Below are 22,420 nucleotides of genomic sequence, written 5' to 3' on the forward strand. Positions count from 1 at the left end.
TTGTCAGCTTCACTGTGTTTGTCTTTGTTAGGGTGCTTTTGGATGGCAGTCAATGACTGAAACGTCTCGATACGTTCTTCCTTTTAGCAAGAATATCTCGCTTTCTTGTTTTGTCTGTGACGGATTGGATATAGTTCTTGCAATGACCCACGTTCAGAGATCTGTGCACGTTACCGATAACCACCCGCTTCTACGATTAGTTTGCTGAAGGTTTCTAATGTGATGAGCCTAGTGAGACCCTGAGGTGCTCCAAACTGTGTCAGTTGGTCTGAGATCTAAACTTGTCGCAGTTCTTAAGTCAGAGGGAGGATCGCCCACCTCTATTTATGAGAGCGCTTCTACAGTACCTGCGTATCCCTAGCAATCATGTGATATAAAGTTCATCTCAGTCACAAATCACCAGTTAGGAAAACTGATGTTCAGATAAGCGCTCTTCTTGCCCTTCTTCCTTATTCATGACCGACATCTAAGATAGCAGTTACAGTAAGTGTTCTATTATGTTTACAGTCACCTTGCCACCAGGAAGACTCGCCACTAGCTTTGATTTCTTCTGCCATCTGCAGATTCATCTCTCTCTCACTTTATGTCTCCGATTTTTATGAGGAGGATACTGGCATTTACGAACCCAAAGGTCTGAATCTCACACTAAGTTGTGCACGATATTTGAGGCACATCGTGAAATAGCGGTCTTCGTAACTCTCCAAATAAGCCAATACGCGCTAGAATAAGCTTCTTCTCGAACGAAATGCATGTTTGGGATACATCGACGTCTCTCAAATGTTTTGTTTTTAAGCTGTACAACCACGAATTTATAGGTATGAGCTGTTGCCATCCCTGGCCAGCGCGAGAAAAATAACATTTGGTTCTACAGTTAGTTGCAAATGAGCAAGACAACTGCACCATCTTGACTCTATCAATTCGAGTGTTAGGTTGAATTGAGGGCTCTTTAAACACTTGATTTCTTATATGGCATCACTATGAAGACGTAATACAACTGATACACCTACACTACATAGGATTAACAATGTCTGTTGTGCTGTTGCGAGAATGAGGACACGTTTCAGAGATGTCTATCTTTGGCTGTCACAAAAAATTGACCCCCACTTAAATTCATTGGGAAAAATTACAAACTCCTTGTTGAAAAAATTGGAATTTATTTGTTCGATACGCCGGTTGTTTCAATTTTTCTTTTTCCTCGCGCTGTTATAAAACAGTTCATAAATTGACCAATAAATAAAATATTTTGAAATACCGTTCGGAATTTGCCTTTTCTTTTCTGCGTGCAATCAAGGGTAGACAAAGTTTTCAAAACATTTGACAAGAATTTCATTACCTAAATGGGTAGTTACGGTATCAAACCATTGATTATGACAGTGTAAGCTAAATTTTTCTGTCGAGGTCGACGTGACTTCACATTAAAAGCGTTTTTGACGGAACAAGCTAGTGAGCACCACCGCACGAACTGAGAAAGTAAAAACTTGTATTTATCTCCCACACGTTTCATCTGACAAGAGTAGACTTCATCAAGGACTTTTTCAAGTAGGGCAAATAAGCTTGTTCATATACAAATAGTAAATAGGTAGTCTCTTTACTATTGAAGCCAGCGGATAGAATTCGCTAGGTGCGCCCACGGTGTGATATATGCGTGATATTTTCCGGACGTTACATGTACGAGTACGTGATCCTTTGAGGGTAACAGATTTAGTGTAAATATTTGACCCCTCAACATCACTTAATGTCTCTAGTTTACAGGGGTCTTAGAACGTTTCATTACATGGATTTGCCTTCTGCGGGTAGAAGGCTAAAAGCGAATTTCTCAGGCGTAATTGCCTTTGATTTCTTAATTGATGTTGTCGCAAACACAGTTTTTGGGGGTCACGAAACAAAAAAACTTATCAGGACTTAGTTTCATGTTCTAATGGAAATAGATAGCAAATAAAAACACATTCTATTGAGAAATAAATTTATAAATAACAGGGGTTCTCTGTAACAAATAGTGATAGAAAAGGGTTTAATATTGGTCAATATTGACTTTTCATAGCCTACTTCCAAATCTGAGGGAACGCGCTGAGGGAATAAAAAAAACATAAATGTGTGATAATGCAAGAGAGAGAATAAAAATACAAATAAAGAAAAAGGAGCAAACATAGGAACCCGTGTTGCAGCGTGCAAATATCTTTTGAGCCAGACCAACACACCTAAGCCCGACACCACCCAAAGAAACTCGAAAGAGTGCTGTATATGACTAGCACGCACATGCACGCAGGAAAGGCCATGACAATCGGCGAGAATAATAGCAAATGTAGATGATATCTGCAGTCAAAAAACAGGAAAATAAGATAACAGAAGGATTAAGAACTTTCTAGAAGTGTCTTCTTGAAAAAAAAAAGATAAACAATTTTTACTTCTCATGAAAGGTCAAGCAGCCACGCTACAAATACTACTTCTACGTGGAATTTCTTGATGGTGGAAGGTGGAAAAAACATTTTCCAGTCTTATTTTCTGGAAACATGACGCAGTTAATGAATTTTATGGGGCTATTGATATTTCCTATCAAATAAGGGGAGTTTCCTGTCATCCGGGAAAGCCGAAGTTGTTTCACACAGGAACTTGTAATTCAACAAGCACGCGACATGACTTTAAAATCTCCTCTCCTGTTACAGTTTCCTTATTATTTGTGCGATAATGATAATAGACGATCAAATTATGGGCTAATGCATGTTGTGTTCTGTAACTAGACCATGTGAGCAGGGTAACTGGGATACCTGGATGGTACTGGATCCTTGGAATCAAGTGTAGTTATACTATGGGTGTCGGACTAGTATACTGAAATAGTGCGCTCAAGTCTGGCCAAGGGCATACACCTATTTCAAAACATAGGCATGCTATGCATGCAAGAGTTATTTTTTGTAGGGTGGGTGGATTACTTGAAACATTGTGAGTGATGTCTACATTCTTACAAAAGGAGAGAAGAATATTAATGTGGGAAAGAACGAAAATGTCGAATTACCTCACTCACAGGTATTTTGTGGTAGATAATGTGTGTTTTGCGAATAAATGTAACCAAAAATAAACTGTATTGGTGCCACGGATACCTGTTAGTACAAAATGCAGACAGCAGACTGCAGACCGGATACAAAATATAGACTGCAGACTGCAGAGTGGGTACAAAATGCAGACTAAGAATCTGAAGAGTTTTTACGTCAGGTATATAATAACATGTCAACCTACAGCTTACCGAGCGTCACGCAATCGCTTTACTGCGATCCGCGTTCGCGATTATTTGCACTATTGTGGAATATTCCTGGCCCATTTCTTGGTGAAAATCGATCGCAATATTATTTCAAGCCTTCAGTCTTCTTACTTTGCGCGCGAGTTGGTTGATGTGATGTCTGTACAGATTTTACCAACGTAATAAATGTAGATGACGTGATAACAGTGATGGTTAAGCAAGCTTAGAACGGCAGAAATCGCCAGAAAATACAACGGATACACAGGGTATGAGTAAGTTTTATTGATTTTACGAGAAAAATGTTCATATTTCGAAATATGTATCGTTGTAAATCGACCATACTTCGTACCCTATACTATTCCTTATAACGTGCAGTTCCTCTCGTAACTTAACACCGAGTCACACAACGCGTGACGCGTTCATGAATTAATCGTTGGCTTTTTCTCGAGACGTGAGCTTGGGCCGCCTGTGACAAGACAACTGCGTAAACAATATTTAGCATAATAACATTATACACAAAAAAAACAGGGTTTCGATCACGTATTTATTAAAAAAGAATATCCATACAACTACAATGAAAACAAACATAAGATTCCTTTCTGATCGTGAAATTAATACCATTCGTGCTGTTATCGTAGCCACGTTCCTTGCTATGAAGTGAATCCAACATGTTGTCTTTCTTCACAAGCAGTTTGCACCATTATAGTTATGTTCTTCAGTCTAACGGTAGTAGTGTTGTTCAATAGATTGCATAGAGTATATGCAGTTTGGTTTCAGATTTCAGATTTTGCTTTTTACAACAAGTGAACGTTTTTCAACTAAGACATTGGCATACTTAGCATACAAGGCATTCAAGGCTTTCATGGCTTTCAAGCGTTCGCGACTCAATCCGTTCCAAAATTACCGCTAAATAACATCTTTCAGTGTGGATTAGCCGCGATTAATACGACTTGTATATGCGTCTGTAAGTATTTTACGCGTTTGCGCCATAATGCTCCAGGAGATCGCAACCCAAATACGTTGAAATACAAAACAACTGACCAAAGAGTTTTATAAGCAAAATCTCGTGATTCGTCATGTGACCCGGCCCTGTCTGTGCATCACAACGTCAATCATCATCAAGATAACACGCGTGATCGGCATGTGAACACCTCATTGGATCACAGTTAGTTGTCACGGTGTTGAGGGCCCAATGACCTCTGGGTACGATTGCGCAATTACACTCTCAGAGTGATTTTACTAGCCAGCCACATAGGGAAATTCCTTCATTTTCTAAAGGGCTTAGGTTGAATATGTATTATGGAAAAAGCTGTTATTTTCGTTATTTTCGAGCGGTACCGACCCGACTTAATGGTATATATTTTTTGAAAAGATAGAATGTCCTAGGTTAGACTTTGAACTGCATTCGAATGAATGAACGGCTACTCTTGTAAATCAAATATTTTACAACTTTGAAGTTGATAGAAATCACTTTAGTTGTACGGGATTCAGGGAATAATGTCATTTATGTTGTTACGATCAGGGACCATTTAACTGCGCCTAACTGATAACGACAAGCAATGATTTTTATAGAATCGCATAACTGAATAAAATCTCGCATTCTGATTGGTCAACGAAGCGAAGTATTTAGCGTGGAATTGAGAGTTGAAAACGAGGCTGAGTGATTTTGTTTCGCATCTAGGTAAACATAACAACCATCGTCAAAGTGTAACAATGTTTTCTACAATGTCATTTTAGAGTGTTTTCAAAACAATTTTCACCTTTTGAAGAGCCAAAAACAATCGCAAGCGTTTTTCAAAGCAAATCAGAGGTTCTTCCCTGTTTTGAAATAAAATTCAAATTCTTGGAGAGGCATAAAAAACCTCTTTCGCTCGCGAGGACGAGAAAGCGAGAAAATCCTGCTCAGAAAATGGCAAGCAAAAGTGCAACCAAACAAGACGAAGAAGGGACAACGGAAGAGGTGCCAGGGTCGATTGTCATATATATAGAGGAAGAAATAAATTAATACCTTTAATAGCGATGTTAAACTTTTAGTGCTTTCGCTTGGACACTTCATTTCTTTCAGTTTTGCCACCAAAGTGGTAAAAGTGTAAATTATTTTCCTTCTCGAGCAAATGATTTGGAAATTTGGAAAAAGATGTTTACGATAAAAGGCTTGTAAATTCAGTGAAATACCACTATTATCCTTAAGATAGTGAGGCTTGTTTAAAAAGTTTGAAAACGAATGTAAAAACAAGCGCAAGGTACAAATAAAGTTGTCGAAGATTCAAACGTGTACGACTAACCTTGCTTCATATTCGCTAATGCAATGACAGTTTTGACAATTGACTTTGAAATGGTTTTCTGGGGCGCACGCAGATGCGATCTACGAAGTAAACAACTGAATGAAATTGATTCAAAATGATTGAGTTTTTGAACTGTGTGATCACCCGTTTAATTCTATAGCTCTCAGGTGTAATCGATTTTCTTTGCAAACGAGTATTGAGTCTTCGAATGATTACATGACAGCAATGAAAATATTCTTCGGCGATCATTGAATGTGTTCTGGGTTTCGCTCCATCTCACATGCCTTTTACAAAATCGCGGTTCTTGAAATAATTCGAATGAGGAATTATTGCTGGAATTGTACCAACTGCAATAATAACTGGTGTAAACATACCCACTCCGAAGTAGAATAAGCCGATCTCTATGCCAGCGGCACCAGCATGGTGAAGTAGGTCGTGTCGTTGAATTCAGGTTTTTCATCCGGTTTTCCCAGTTTCATGTTGCCGTATTTGGAGAAGTACAGAACTATTATATTTACAGCCCAGGCGTCTTGGGTACCAATGTACATCCAGATAAAGGTAGCGGTGATCCATGTCTTCCACTCGGCCATCATAGAATTCGCTGTCTACGGTTTGATTGTATATGCACCAAGGGACAAAGCCCCAAATAATCTGAGCAGACACAAGCGACACCACTGGATTTAAGCGGATATCTATTCCAAGACCAGAGCTGCCCATTTTGCACCATTTCCAATTGATGCGAAACCACCGACATCGGTTGGCAGCATCTTCTTGTTCGCTACTACAAGTACTATTATCCATTTTATTAACGAGTTGGTTCGTTTTCGACTTCAACGTATCTTCAATAGTACTACCGGTCTCATTAGCCCTTTCCGCGCTTTTATGTCACTAATTTATTAATATATTCAAAACCAATATAGGTATGACAGGTTGCTGTGGTCCGCATGTGACGCCAACCATCAGCCAGTCAAATCTAATTTCGTCTCGACTGACTGTCAGACATTTCACTCTTAAACAGAAATTACTACATAAGAAATAAGTATTTTTACTGGAACTCGATTTTTATCACAGATTTAAACGTGAATCTTTCATACTTTTGTGCTATTGTTCCACGTTAATTTGGTAACATATGAGAACCACTAGATTTTTGGGAGAGTAGAAATTTGGCCTTACTTGGAGAAAATTGTCTATTTTTGGGGGTTAATCGCCGTGACTGCGAAGTAAGTGTGTTTTTTTTTTTACCGTTTCTTTAAGCTTAAATTTACGTTCAATGATTGCTATCATTCAATAGATATTTACCAGAGATTCATAGTATCCCAGTCACGCCGTTAACAGTAATATTGACCACTGCCATTAACGACTTACTCGTTTTCGTGTATGACCTTTATGCGTTTGGTTGAGATCATTTGCATTTCACGGCGCGAAATCATTTAACTTTTTCGTTTTTTCTTTTCGGTGGAGGTTATTTGTTTTCCTTTGTATGAAAAAATGTGTTACTTCACGCTTCATATGTATTCAAGTATTCGTTTAAAGACAATTAAAGACAACTTTTACAGGTACGTTTATCAGACAGTTTGCGCCCATTCACTGGTCCCTGCGAAACGGTGTAAGTGTCGTCACTGATATCCTCCAACGAGGAATTTATGATATTGACATTCGGTTGAAGAAGCTTACTCGTTTTAATTCCTTTTAGTTCCCTTTTTGCCTAAGCTTTTCGGTAATGTGGGGTTCTATTCGTTACATAGCCAAGCAGTCTCATCACTCGGTTTCTGAAGTCCTGAGTGCAATTTCTAATCGATACGACCGGGTGAAATATTTGGCCTACGAACGGAGTTCCTGATAGGTGCAGTTAAGCTCCAGCTGTCAATCACGAGCCTAATGTGTCATTTGAGCGTCATTCTGACATTTTGTCCTAGTGGGAGAAAAGCAACGATGGCGAGCTCTGTTTGTAAAGATATTAATTTTCATTCCGCCCTCAAGGAAGCTCTTAAGTATCTTTAGACCCGAGGGCGATAGGAGTTTTGTTTCAGATTTTATTAAGATAGTCTGTCTACTGTTAGCCTCGAAAGACAGACGTTTAGGAGCCTACAAAGGAGAATAAACATGCTGAGGAAAATTCAATTTTAAAAATTTGCTTTAGAGTTTACGATACTTCGATTCTAAATAATGAACTTGCCGACCTCAACTGAAGTTTTCAGCTATTTGGGCCATACTTGGGAACAGTAAATATAATTTTTTAGTTTTATATTTGTCCAAGGAGTACTGTTTAATAGACGACTTTGAGTTAAATCCCATAACTTTCAGAATTTTTTAAGGTAACGCTGGAACTGGAAAATCCTCTGCAACGGCCTGAAAAAATTCTGCCACTACTAGAAATCCTTCCCACGGTTTTGAGGAGCGATATTTCTTCGCCAATTTGTTCAACAGTACAACTTTTACTCTCACCAAATTAACAGGAATTTGAATTTCCCAACTGGCAAGTGACTTCTCATTTTGTGAAAATATTTCCTATTCATGACGATTTTAAGCGGGCTGATTTTAAACACCGATTTTACACAGTTATCTAGTATTTCGTACTTTTACATATTCTTAATAATTTAAACATATACAAAATTATTTCTGAAGATCTTTCTATTGATGTCAAGAGTAATTGCCCCGTACTGCTCTCCCCTTTAAGCCCTACGAGAAATTTACCACAGGACCAAGTATTTTTTGCCGTATTTTTACGGCTGATTACAATGAATTCGAAAGATTGAGTTTGTCACATGGCAAAGCTCAGGTATTTGTCGTAATGTTACGGCATTTGAACTGAAGTCCAGGTACCAGTGGCCGTCTGTTTGGCGTACCTTGTGGCTACGTTTATTTTGTGCATAATTAGCCACCTATAGTCTTGTGCTGCTCTTGACGAAGTGATGAACAGCTAAGGAAGTAGAAGGACCTGAAAAAGGTAAGAACTATTAGCTTTTGGATATCGATATCATCACTAATTCCAAGTGTAGTATGATCCATGCCATGTGTCATGAAGAATCATTTTTTGAAGACTGCGCTTTTCACTTTTCCAGGAAAATAAGGGATAATCAGTTATGCTTGGTATCTGTTTATTATTCCTTCTACCTTCTGGTAAGTGTACGTCCAAACAAGATAAAAGCATCTTGTATCATTTGGTTCAAACAGAACTTATTCACTGGCCCTTCTTAATACGTGATTGGCCCAGAGGTAATTGGTGAAGACAGAGAAGTCACCTAAAAGTAGTGAAAAGTATTCTTACTCATATCAAAGTTCCCTTTGGAGTAGATATTTATACTTGTAAGAACATCGCAGTTCAAAGCTCGAGACTGAGTACGTAAGGTCATCAAAATAAAATTATATGTTTCAATTTAGTAACTAATGAATACATACATGATTCTTATGAATTCCCCTCACCCCTCTAGAAAAAAAATACAGAAAAAGATATGTCAGCCACTGAATTAGATATAAATATACCAGCCACTGGATTAGAAAAAATTGCCAGCCACTGAATTAGGAAAATGAGTTATGATGGGTAAGATGTCGAGGCCACTGGACTGACTTCGTATTTTAAAAATCTTTGGTAAAGGGTGCTCACGTTTCATGATGGTCTACTTCCGGAGAGCAGCTTCTCAGCGTTTAATGCACTCTCAGTGCAAATTTTAGCATGGAAAGTGCTTACTCCTCTGGAGCAAGAGAATCAGTGACTGATGATCTCCAGCGCTGGTCAAATTTTATTCAATTAGTTATACACCGGCGATATCCCACATGGTTGGGAAATGGAGGTAATAACCTCACTGGCTGTTGCGGTTATAGGCTGCTGTTTTCTATATTTCAATTTGTTTAACATTATCTTATATCATTTTGTACAAAGTAGTAGTTGAAGCTCTTCCACATGTCCAAAATTCCACCTTTGAAGATAAACCGGGGTTCTCCACAGGCCACCAAACTCCACTGCAAGTTTCAGGTAAAATTATCCTTTACAAGAATAGTTTGATGCTACTTATATTAGTCAATGTATTTATAGAGAAAGAAACTCACTGAAATATGACAGATGATATAACTACCATGGTCATTACGAATGGTCATAATCATGACAAACACCAAAGTATCCTCCATCTGTAAATATATTGAGAATGATTGTTCATTTTGAGGTTGTTCGTTCAAATTAGGGAAATATCTTATTCTTTTTAAACGTGTATATTCGTACGCTTCTCACCTATAAAGCGAGCATCTGTCTTATTTCACCCACATATTCTCGGTAACTCAGTGATAGAGCCTCGGGGCACGAATTCAGATCGCGTGAGGTTTGACATCTCTTTGTACTTTACGACCACAAGGGAAAAAGCTTCGAGCTATCATTTTGAGACAACCTTTAAAACCAAAAAATGTGCGAGGAACGACTGAATTGTTGTTAAAATAACTGACACTTCAACCTATTGGAATTGGAAAAGTGTCCGCAAGTGGAGCTTCCCGTTTGCCTATTCGAATAGGGTGGATGAAGACAGGAGACCATGACACACGTGACCATTACATGACACCGCAAATGTCATGTGGGACTCTTGTCAAACGAACGGACAACTTGGCTTTCCCATAGACAAATGGAGATTTGACAAACCTGATCCCCACTGTTCTGTTGTATGGTCATATTCAAAGGTCATATTTTTGTTGATTTTCAAATTAAAGATAGAGTTTATCTTTAAAAGTCAGTTATCATGCGAGAGAGTGAAAAAAGTGAAAAAGGCAAACGACCGAAAACAGGAAAACGTAGAAGTTCAAAAGGATCGGGTTTTACTTTTGTATAAGATTGGTTTAGAGCAGGGCACAAGTTTGCTACTAGTCGCAGAGTGAATTCGAAATGAAGAGGTAAACTCGATGAAACATTTTTCGAAAGCGAACCAAAGAACGTCAAGAATACAATTATAGTTGAGCCGCCTCAAAAATTGCTCTTCCTTTAGGTTTTAATAATATTCCTTATTTATTGTGCAAGACTATATCAGAAACGATGCAGCAAATCTCAAAAATGAAGTGTCTGAGGTACGAGATGTGATTGGCTCCAAGCGCGTCCCTGCCGCAGTGATGGTAAACCCTAAGGTTCAGGAAGCCGCGGTTGAAAAAGGAATCGAAGTGGCTGGAAAACTTGTGGACAAACAACTGCAGACAATTGATGATGCCCAGCGAAAGGCTGCGGATTTTCTAAAGAAGGAGGTTAGCACAAGTAACTCAGGGAAACAGCAAACAGTACCATTGGACTGAATCCACAACTTTTTGTTTAATTGTAATCCCCAAAAGTTCTATAATTGTGTCTTTACTTTTGAATGACAGCCCATTCGGGAATAGCCATTTAGGTTCCAGTAATAAACAATTTTGTTTCTCTTATTCCGACCATTCGGACTAGCCACCCGCATTTAGGCAACGAAGAAAAACAATACAGGAAGAAAAATTCTTTGAGTCTGAACATAACTGAAGAAGAAATATCAACGAAATAAGGCCTGAATTACCGCATTGTGTCTTTTAACTTGAATCCTCTCTTACGGTAATCAATTTAATAAATTTAACCGCCCTTGCCTAGCTCATGTTGTATAGCGCCAGACAGCCGTGCAGAAGGGTTAAAGCCAACACTCAGGCTCTTAAAATAACCGAAGGCAATGTGCTGTCTTAAACTTTCAATTCTTCTCGGTTAAAGAAGATAAGCCGTAGGCCCTGCCTCCTGCATTTTCCGCTATACTGGTTAGCAAGGGACGAACCCACACATTTCTCGCAAGGAACATAGCTCTCAGTGTTGTGGTCTGGGCTTGTCATTGTTTATACAGGCCCCTATTCAAACAAGCTTAAAGCTGAACTGGGCCAGCCTGTTTAAATATCGTAAATACGTACATGAAATTGGAACAGAACAGCAATAAATTCAATATAAACCATATACCATTTTCATATGGACAATCAATTGCTCAACGAGAAATTCTAGAAAACTTCTTAACCTTTCTTCTGACTCAGCAACTTGACAGCTTTTCAATGTTAGTCCTGATTGGTGATTATAAGAAATTAACAAAAAAACCTTAAGAAATAACTGATTTATGTTTCCATTGATAGATCAAACTTGACATCACTCCAGACAAAGGATGGGAAAGTGAGGATATGTTTCTCCCTCCTGGATATCACATCGATGCAAGTATCTCAGGGGGAGAAGAGTCGCCCAAAGAAGGAGGAGAAACTCCTTATGTGTTTCCTGCGGGCCTTGGAACGGCACTAATGAACGGTTGCTGGGGATCTGGGTACAAAGAAACTGATCCTTGTTATTCGGCAAAATGGAAGTCGAGTATTTGTCAGGTAAATGAACACCCTGCTTCATGAACAGTATTTGACTATAAAAAAGTAGGAATATAAATATATGCTTCCAACTCTGCCCTTAGATTCGTTCCTCTCAGGAGCAAATTATATTGACTACCATCCAATTTTTTTTTTTTTTTTTGTAAAAGGTTTAATTTTTATAAACTGCAGTGTTATATAAGGATTTCCAGCCCTAAGAAAAGTCGTATCAATACACGTGAAAAAATACGACAATATTTCACGTGTGTTTAAAATAGCCAATCAGTTGCGGACAGGTCACTCGTCTTTCGCGCTACTCCATCATGCAAAGCCTTAACCTTAAAGTGTGGAGTGTGGCTGCTAAAACACTGAAAAATCCACATCGCCTACAGATAGTGACGTTCAAAACTTCCTAGAGAGGGAAGAAAACCAAAATACGAAAAGAAAAACCGTGAGTTTCGTACTTAGTGGCTTTAATTTGGTAGTTGCATTTCTCGCGGCTGAGGACGAAAGAGACAACTAGATGATATATCCCCAGCCGAATTTGGCCGTGTACCTGAAAAGATTTCTTCTGTCGGGGAGGAAAAAGTTCATAACTGAGAATTTTGTGAATTGAAATTACGCACATTGTTTGTTTTCGTAATGATTCAACGCATTTTTCATCTGAAGCCTTATCGCCAACGCACTTTACAACTTTTTTCATTCATTAAGTTGACTTTTCTTGTCAGTGAAGGGCTTTTATGCTTATAGAATAACCCAATAAGACATGGGGTAGATATGGAATTTCTCTTCGAGTATTCAACGCGATATCTCACTCGTGAGCTATCATGTTAAACACTCGAAGAGAAATTGTATTGTATTGTACTATTTGTATAAGTTCAGTTCTCACCGTAATTAAGATTGTTCCATTCTTGAAGTAAATTTTTAACGATTTACGATTCGTAATGCTGACTGGGACAGAACATGATCGATGGTGCAGCGTTTATGGGAGTTGGTTTTGACGGGAGAGGAAAATACAGCCCAGAATCCAGAAAAATCAGCATCGTTCAAAGAAACTGCGCAAACAAAGCCACGTAAGTTTGCTAAATGTTTGAAACACCGAGCACCGTGGTTTAACAAAATGCCAGAAATTTCATTATTAAAGAATTGTCACAATTCTTTACAGATGCTTATGATCAGAACCGCACCGTTTATTTTTATTCCTACCACTAGCCGTCTGCTGAAAGTTTTTCACTATGGACCTAGTTAAGCCCAGCCTGCCTCGAGTCACATAGCACTAATTATCGGAGGATCGACGAGTATGGCTGTGTCATTCAGTGATTAATATTATCTTTCACTATTTCATATCTTTTGGACAGGGCATCACCGGATTGATGAAAGTGTTTCTCCTTATTTCTCTCGAGATCGCTGGCAGTTGATTGTTTCAGACATTACATATTGCAGCTATTACTTCCCACATTTCCATCACCTTTGCCGCATTTTTCTGATCCATCGAAATTATATTTCATCCGTATCAATTTACCTTTGATTATATTAAGAAATGAATTGAATAGGTATTAATTGAGTCATCGTGCTCAGGTTCAATTTCACTTCTATTTTAGGTACGATGGCCTGGATGTTCCGGATACCATGAACGTTCACGGTATCTATGACACGTCCGCCTCGTTAATGACGTTTGAAAGTCGCGAGGAATATCGGAAGCACATTCAACAACAGGCAGGCGTATCTGGCTCGTACTACGGTTTCTCTGCAGGAGTGAAAGAAGCCTGGGGAGAGTCCACAGCAACCGCTCGCCAGAAGTACTTGGCAATGATGGACGTTGATGTTGACAGGTAATTGTCAGTTGAAGACAACGTTAGGGAGCGGGAACTTAACTTAGCCATGGGAACGAAGGTGATGATGATATTCGTGTCATGGTAGGTAACGCTATGGGTGATGGGTATCATAATGGTACTTCCTTTTATTATGATGTAATGATTGTTTTGCATTTCCAACTCAACCAACTCATTTAACTTGGGTAATGTCGGGATATTTGGGTATAACAAACACGTAATTAATTTTTCTTCGCAGATATGAAATATTTCTGGATGAGGTTAAGCCACAAGATCTTAGCATGTCATTTCTACGAGAATTCATGAACTTACCAACTTCCTACTTCTCGGCAGGAGGACCTCTTAAATATCGTTAAGTATCATACCTTGACACGTAGAGGAGATGTCGATCCTAAGCTCATCGTCAAAAAATGTGTAACCTGACTTTGATCAACATGTTATTAGGTAATATTTTTTTACGCCGAAGGTCCAGAAAATAATAAGTTTTCAATTAGGTTGTTTTTCTCTATTTATGCCCTTGGAGGTAGTCTTGGAGCTCTCCGCTTCAGCTTCTTTTTGAAAACTGAGTTTCAAATCTGCATCAATTACATTAACGTATCTTTGGTTTTCTAGAAAACTTTATTCAACGCTGGGGAACACATTTTGTCAAATCTGCAAAGTTTGGCGGCCAGTTGGAGATACGCAAAACGATGGATGCTGAAGAGGCTAAAAGCAGAAAGGAATTTGAAATTCAAATGGAAATGGAGTTTAAGAATTTGTTTGCAAGTGTTGGCGCCGGTGCTTCTTTCGAGACAGGTGAGAGCAGCAGGAAACAGACAAAGACCACATCAACTTCAGTGGTGGCCCAAGGAGGCAGCCAGCATATTGCGTCCATTTTATCGGACGTGTACTCGCCAACTTTTAAAACAGAATTCAAAGAATGGCTCAAGACAATTCCAGACTATCCGAAGGCCTTCCGTTTCCAAATAGGATCTATCACTGACCTCCTCGATTTTAGGGCTAATGATTTATTCCAAGATGATTCGGTAGATTGGGGTTGTGAAGGAAATGCTGCGCACTTACAGACGGAAGAGAAAGGAGGCAAAACCATAAAATATTACGAAGTAGAAGATGATCATGGAACGAGGCGATATTATTGTGAGTTTGACAGTCGCCAAGCAGTGGAAAATGCTGTACAAAGACGAAGGTTGAGCTTGAAAAGGGCAATTGAGATATACATGGAAGAGGTATTATAATTTGGTTTATAATTCATCCAATAATTTTGCTCGTGCGAGACTGGTCTAAACTCATCACGCGATCGAATATGCCCCAACTAAAACCGGGGAGTATCCGAGGATATACCCCAAGTGATATTACCACATTTTGAAACCATACGTCTATTACGATAAAAACGTTCATTTTAGAGTCAATTCAAGATAAGAGAGCGTCTAGTTATTGTTACAGAAAAGGAAGATGTTTGTTTGTTCATGAAGTTATATCACAGAGCACTGAAAAGTAAACGTACCACAGGCAGTAAAAAGTTTCATCCACGCGTTGCAAAATATCTGAAAGATAATAAACGAAATAAAGCCCTTTTTGGCGTAAAAATATGCTAGAATATCTGTTCCTCCAAACTCAAAGTTTCCTCAAGCTTCGCTCTCGGATAGCTGTTCGCATCTCGGAACAGAGAACGTCCGCGGACAAATATCGATGCATATTTTCGCGCCAAATAGAGGCTATCGATGGTATATTCTTCTTATTCTTAAATGGGTATCTATTTGACGTAATGATAAACGTCCTAATTGGAAAATGATTGATTCAAGTCTGATAAGATCTTGAAATTTTGACCAGGTTACAAGAACAGGAACGATAGGAATGACTGTTGGATAGCAAACTATATAGGTATTACTTGTCGTTGAAATGAATCTGATCTTCTTTTATTTAAGGGTGCAATGTCTATCTCCGACATCGAGTTGAATGCCTGTACACCACATAGCGACCAAACATTCAAGGATAATCACCAGAGTCCTTTTTTAACTACCGTGAGCCTCTAAGTTGGGCGGATATTATTAAAGACAGCACAGTTTTGAAGGTTTCCTTGACATGGTAGATGATCTACCCAATGCTCAACGTTCAACTTTCAACATTGGTCATAATATGACCCGCCTTGTAAAATTCTATGAAAAGAAATGGTATACAAGTGATAACGATGGTTCCTTTCATCTGTACGGTGCATACGGTAACAGGAACACCAACAATGTTTCTCTGAGAAAAATTTCTATTTTTGGTCTTGTGCTAACGTTTAATGAAGTCGATAACAGCCTTGTTCTGGATCCCAGCGATTTTTAAGGTATCGAAAAGGTTCTTTCCCACTTTAGCGGAAGACATGGTTGGAACTCAGTTAGCCCCGTGTGTACATATCATCTACAAGTTCGGACAAACGATCTACATCAAGGCAGCCTTCAAGGGCAACCCAACTATGTCAAGAGAAATGGTCAAATGCACTCCGATGTGACCCCACGGACACCGAGGGTAAATGCTTGCACTTTACTGCATCAACAGCAGGAACATTATTTGTTATATTTGCAGCTCTGCCCAAGGAACCAGAGTCGCGTTATTTGGTGGAAATTTCTCCTGAAGGGGTGTCTATTTATAAGGTAAAACTAGCAACAAAAATGCAGTATTAGCCCTTAATACGTTAATACAAACATAATTATGTAGAATACTACCGCAACTTTGTTGTTTAAATAGCATCAAAATAAATTTCAAACTTACGGTTTGGATCGAATCACAATCATTGAAATTAGTACTGTTTCAAAAGTTTAAGAAAACAATAGCGCTCGCAAATGTAACTCTTGAAATGTTAATCTATGTGAAAAAATCATGGCAATAATGCTGCATCCGTGCTTTCAATTTGGTTGCAAGCGACCAAAGTACTATGCTCCCTTTGATTAAAGGAAATAAGTAGTTTTGGCTGAGTCTAGAATATTAAAACACATATCTGATTGTAGGAAAAAACCAGAATCGGGCCTAGATGATGAGTTCTTGCACATTTTAAATCAGTTCGAAAAAGCGGTCCTCGTTGTCTCCTTAATCATAGAACGCCTTAAGTTTTATCAATCTTTCCAAAATATGTAACTTATTAGAATTTGACTAATTTCGTCCGTAAATCGCCTCGTTTCTTCATTATCTGGTCAACGGTGTCTTTATTTCTTAGGGTACATTTTTAAAGAAATCAACCACGAACGCCAACGCTCGAGCACTTGGATATGCCTCCCTTTATCAGTCGTACTTTGTTTGCATCACGGAATCAGAAGAGAGCACCCTCATTGAATATGGAAAGAGTCTAGGGACATCTGAGAGTGGGGATATCTATCTGATTTTTGTTGACAGCGGGGATCACCTAAATGCTCGTTTCTACGCGTTTGGCAATGACCAGAATCCTGCCAAGGTGATGGATGTTCATATCGGGTCTCGCCATTTGACGAAAGCAGAATGTAAAGGAGAAACAGTCAAAGATTTGGAGACAAACCTTTGCGTTCAGAAGTGTCATAAGGATTGCGATCCCTTGGCTGGTGAGACCTATAATCAAACGTGGAAAGTTGTTTTAGATCTTCTTGGAAATATTCTCTATTGTTCCAGCTATTTTTTCCTCTCCATCGTACTGAGATTCAGTTTATCTGTCGATATACTTTTAGATGGACGAATTCAAATACGGTTTATCAATTTTCATTAATTCTGGATTAGATTACAATTTGCCTGACTTGAGAAACTGTACAAAAAAAAACATGCATTCAAGCTAGTAAATAGTTTATTGCGGGGTCTGCTTGCTAATCAGTGTTCGTACCGTAGACCTGAAACGAAAGAAAGAAGGTAAAGAAACGTGCTTGCAGCACGCTTCTACTCTAAGTACCTCTGTATAGTGATCATCATATGACCATCTAGCATAAAAGAAAGGTTTTTGTTGTAGTAATCTCTTTGGTTTTGTCTCGTGTGCGTCCGTCTATCACGTCCTGCGGGTGGAAACAAATTTTCAAAATTTTCAATAGTCCTCGGTCATATGGTAAAAAGCTTATTAACTGAGTTTGATCGGGCTAGACGGATTAAATTTGACTCTCGATCTTGATGCAAGAACCTCACTGCGCTGAGTCCGAACATCATGACTTCGAGCCAAATTTTTCCCGTCCAGCCCTCTTGACAAAATTTCTTTATTATTGCCCATGCAGATGTGATCGTACCCTGTTCCCTGTGGACCTTAAGAATTTCATTGAGCAGCACGAATCTGTGAGCAGTGGTGGAAACCAATCTAAAGGTGAAGGCCTTGGTACCCAACTTGAAGAAGTCAATAAATCTTTAAATCTTCTTAATACAAATGGTGCTAAAATTGTATTAATTTACAGCAGCTTGTGGCAGGAACATGTCAAACATGGCTGTCAGGTAAAATGATACATTTTAAAATTTTGCTTGTCGTGTTTTTAGACCCGGGTCTATTATAGATAATCCTCTGTCCAATAGATTTTCAAGATGGAGATGCAGGGCTAGGTGGATGTTGGTAATGGACAGGACATTACACTACAGTCAATAAACACAATTCCGTAGGATTTATTCCTTGCTGGGTTATTATTTCAATTGATTTCTGTTTCAGCAGCAGGGTACAACATTCTCATGGTTTGGCATGCAGGATCCAAAAGATGAGGCCCAGTTATCCAGGAGAGGGATGGCCTAAGTAAAGAAATTGTGGCTTTGTGAGTAACATTACGACACGAAAGGTGGCTTTGTGGTCCTGGGGTTGTAGTTATTAATAAATATATGAATTACAGACAATCTGCATTACACATACAGGGTTAACTGCAAAAAGAAAATACTGTTGCCTTGTTTCACGTGGTGACCCCCACCCCTTATCTCCAGGAAAAAATGAAATTTTCGGATCAATATCAGTACCTGGGCAACTGCCCACCTACCCCTCCCCTAACCCAACATTATCCTTAACTTGTTATTAATTGACTGTTGTTGGGTTAGGGGAGGGGTAGGTGGGCAGTTGCCCAGATACTGATATTGATCCGAAATTTCAATAAGCAATTTATTAGCCCTAAATAATTAACTAACATAGTAAGTAGATCAGGTAAATAACCTGTTTTTCAAAATTTGATTTTTTGTGTATTTAGAAGAGTGAAGTGAAGCTTTTTTTAGTATATTAAGTTTTCCTCCTCTTTGCTGTAGTGCTTAAAATAGCAGCTGCCATCCATTACAACTTTCTTATTATTTCCTCATTCTGTGAACTTGCATCGACTTCCCTCCCAATATAACCACAGGTATTTGAGCAGACCACTTGATGAAAAATTACATGCTTCTGTTGATGGCAAGGCTCTTGGCCTGAGTCTGGTTGATGTAACAGAATTAGCCTCTGCCAACCGAGAAATGGGCCTTCAAGAAGCGCTCATTAATGGAAAGCAGAGAGTAGACCTGCCCTTGACTCCTTTAGTGTATGTAACTAAAGATGAAAGGGAGGAAGCATCTCATCTAAAGAACATGAAGAAAGTGGATTTAGACAAAAGGATTGAAAAGCTGTATCCAAATTATCAGACGAATCAGCAATCATATTTTATAAGGAACAGTTACATAACATCCAAAAGAAGTTGGCATCCACCAAGAAAGAAATCATTATTGCCCCCTGTGAATAGGTTGCAGCCAGCCAGCAGACTACTTGATGTACCGAATCAGGAAAATACAAAAACAGATGAATGATTTCCATAAGTTTTGTCTTTTATTTATATTTAACAGTGAACAGTAATCAGTAGCACAGCTTAGGAAATAAAAAACGGAAAAGCAATTAAAAGTTTCTGCTTATCTATGCAAGGTTGGTTTGGAAACCATCGCATGAAAAGAAAATAAAATTACGAGTATAAACTCAGCTGCTATCTACCATGAAAACAATGTTTCCAGAAAGACCATTAACACTATATTTACCTAAAAAAACCATGTAATAAATGACAAAAGTGCCGACAAGCAGGTGCATAGTAAAAGTGAGTAATCAACAAAAATCTATTCTAAAAGCCATTGTGGTTTTTATGCATTTTTTTTTTTAAAATGAAAGGACTTGAAATGGTTAAATGTGAAAGTTTACGAATAAATATGTACCGAATAACACACACACGGGAAAATCAGTAAATTTTCCCGTAACACCGTCCTTGAACGTAGCCATCCCCTATAGAATGGCAAGCCGGTCTTCGTCTATTTCCTCTTGATCTTATCATAGGCGGATCCTTTTTTGTCAGCTTCACTGTGTTTGTCTTTGTTAGGGTGCTTTTGGATGGCAGTCAATGACTGAAACGTCTCGATACGTTCTTCCTTTTAGCAAGAATATCTCGCTTTCTGTTTTGTCTGTGACGGATTGGATATAGTTCTTGCAATGACCCACGTTCAGAGATCTGTGCACGTTACCGATAACCACCCGCTTCTACGATTAGTTTGCTGAAGGTTTCTAATGTGATGAGCCTAGTGAGACCCTGAGGTGCTCCAAACTGTGTCAGTTGGTCTGAGATCTAAACTTGTCGCAGTTCTTAAGTCAGAGGGAGGATCGCCCACCTCTATTTATGAGAGCGCTTCTACAGTACCTGCGTATCCCTAGCAATCATGTGATATAAAGTTCATCTCAGTCACAAATCACCAGTTAGGAAAACTGATGTTCAGATAAGCGCTCTTCTTGCCCTTCTTCCTTATTCATGACCGACATCTAAGATAGCAGTTACAGTAAGTGTTCTATTATGTTTACAGTCACCTTGCCACCAGGAAGACTCGCCACTAGCTTTGATTTCTTCTGCCATCTGCAGATTCATCTCTCTCTCACTTTATGTCTCCGATTTTTATGAGGAGGATACTGGCATTTACGAACCCAAAGGTCTGAATCTCACACTAAGGTTGTGCACGATATTGAGGCACATCGTGAAATAGCGGTCTTCGTAACTCTCCAAATAAGCCAATACGCGCTAGAATAAGCTTCTTCTCGAACGAAATGCAGTTGGGATACATCGACGTCTCTCAAATGTTTTGTTTTTAAGCTGTACAACCACGAATTTATAGGTATGAGCTGTTGCCATCCTGGCCAGCGCGAGAAAAATAACATTTGGTTCTACAGTTAGTTGCAAATGAGCAAGACAACTGCACCATCTTGACTCTATCAATTCGAGTGTTAGGTTGAATGAGGGCTCTTTAAACACTTGATTTCTTATATGGCATCACTATGAAGACGTAATACAACTGATACACTACACTACATAGGATTAACAATGTCTGTTGTGCTGTTGCGAGAATGAGGACACGTTTCAGAGATGTCTATCTTTGGCTGTCACAAAAATTGACCCCCACTTAAATTCATTGGGAAAAATTACAAACTCCTTGTTGAAAAAAAAAATTTTATTTGTTCGATACGCCGGTTGTTTCAATTTTTCTTTTTCCTCGCGCTGTTATAAAACAGTTCATAATTGACCAATAAATAAAATATTTTGAAATACCGTTCGGAATTTGCCTTTTCTTTTCTGCGTGCAATCAAGGGTAGACAAAGTTTTCAAAACATTTGACAAGAATTTCATTACCTAAATGGGTAGTTACGGTATCAAACCATTGATTATGACAGTGTAAGCTAAATTTTTCTGTCGAGGTCGACGTGACTTCACATTAAAAGCGTTTTGACGGAACAAGCTAGGTGAGCACCACCGCACGAACTGAGAAAAGTAAAAACTTGTATTTATCTCCCACACGTTTCATCTGACAAGAGTAGACTTCATCAAGGACTTTTTCAAGTAGGGCAAATAAGCTTGTTCATATACAAATAGTAAATAGGTAGTCTCTTTACTATTGAAGCCAGCGGATAGAATTCGCTAGGTGCGCCCACGGTGTGAATATATGCGTGATATTTTCCGGACGTTACATGTACGAGTACGTGATCCTTTGAGGGTAACAGATTTAGTGTAAATATTTGACCCCTCAACATCACTTAGGGTCTCTAGTTTACAGGGGTCTTAGAACGTTTCCATTACATGGATTTGCCTTCTGCGGGTTAGAAGGCTAAAAGCGAATTTCTCAGGCGTAATTGCCTTTGATTTCTTAATTGATGTTGTCGCAAACACAGTTTTTGGGGGTCACGAAACAAAAAAACTTATCAGGGGACTTAGTTTCATGTTCTAATGGAAATAGATAGCAAATAAAAACACATTCTATTGAGAAATAAATTTATAAATAACAGGGGTTCTCTGTAACAAATAGTGATAGAAAAGGGTTTAATATTGGTCAATATTGACTTTTCATAGCCTACTTCAAATCTGAGGGAAACGCGCTGAGGGAATAAAAAAAACATAAATGTGTGATAATGCAAGAGAGAGGAATAAAAAATACAAATAAAGAAAAAGGAGCAAACATAGGAACCCGTGTTGCAGCGTGCAAATATCTTTTGAGCCAGACCAACACACCTAAGCCCGACACCACCCAAAGAAACTCGAAAGAGTGCTGTATATGACTAGCACGCACATGCACGCAGGAAATGCCATGACAATCCGGCGAGAATAATAGCAAAATGTAGATGATATCTGCAGTCAAAAAACAGGAAAATAAGATAACAGAAAGGATTAAGAACTTTCTAGAAGTGTCTTCTTGAAAAAAAAAAGATAAAATTTTTACTTCTCATGAAAGGTCAAGCAGCCACGCTACAAATACTACTTCTACGTGGAATTTCTTGATGGTGGAAGGTGGAAAAAACATTTTCCAGTCTTATTTTCTGGAAACAT

General features: G+C 38.7%; 2 pseudogenes; both read left to right on the plus strand.

The window, feature by feature from the left end:
• Positions 1-9,418: 9,418 nt before the first annotated feature.
• LOC136279186 (uncharacterized) lies at positions 9,419-17,376 on the plus strand (annotated as a pseudogene).
• A 1,178-nt stretch (positions 17,377-18,554) lies between these two features.
• LOC136279189 (uncharacterized) lies at positions 18,555-19,504 on the plus strand (annotated as a pseudogene).
• Positions 19,505-22,420: the final 2,916 nt, after the last annotated feature.

The sequence above is a fragment of the Pocillopora verrucosa genome, chromosome 1, assembly GCF_036669915.1.
Source record: "Pocillopora verrucosa isolate sample1 chromosome 1, ASM3666991v2, whole genome shotgun sequence".
Lineage (NCBI taxonomy): Eukaryota > Metazoa > Cnidaria > Anthozoa > Scleractinia > Pocilloporidae > Pocillopora > Pocillopora verrucosa.